Raw genomic sequence first — 771 nt, forward strand, 5'->3', positions numbered from 1 at the left:
CTTCTGCCCATGCCTTCACAAATAGCTTAAAAGCAGATCTCACTATACAAGACGTAAGTTCCAGGATGTCCCAATCGAAGTGTGGATCAGCATCTAGGACTGCACACTCGATCACACACTTCACGACATGAAACAGAACCACAATGATAAAGGAGGCATTAAAACCGGTTGTGTTTTGTTTCACCTGATTTGCTGCCGTCGCGTGTTTTTGATCATTCATTCACCCCGAGCCGCTTGAAGTGATATTTGTTAGTTTGTTTGTAACTATCTACTTGTAAATCCCTTTGTAATTTTTTTGCTTGTAAATCCCTGTCTGTAAATTTCTGCTTGTAAATCCGTTTGTAAATTTCTGCTTCCATGTCCCTGTCTGTTAAATTACTGCTTGTAAATCCCAGATGTGTACATTTCTACCTGTAAATCCCGTCTGTGAATTCCTACTTGTAAATTCCTGTCTATAAGTTCCTACTTGTAAATCCCGTCTGTAAATTCCCACTTGTAAATTCCTGTTCGTGATTTTCTGCTTGCAATTTTCCGTTTCTAGATTTATGTTTATACATTTCGCGAAGCAGCTGGGGTTGAACTGCCCACATATGATCAAGAAGAATGAATTAGAAAGGCAATTTGTCATCCAGCGTTTGATGAGATGTTGCCAGTGAATATAGATGGGTGGGAACGTATAATCCTTTCCAGACTCAAAACAACCAGGGTCTCGGAAAGTTTATCGCAGGTAAGTGTGGTTGTTTTGAGTATTTGGCGGGGAGGTAGGATTGT

The sequence above is a fragment of the Penaeus monodon genome, chromosome 29 (assembly GCF_015228065.2).
Source record: "Penaeus monodon isolate SGIC_2016 chromosome 29, NSTDA_Pmon_1, whole genome shotgun sequence".
In the NCBI taxonomy this organism is placed as follows: Eukaryota; Metazoa; Arthropoda; class Malacostraca; order Decapoda; family Penaeidae; genus Penaeus; species Penaeus monodon.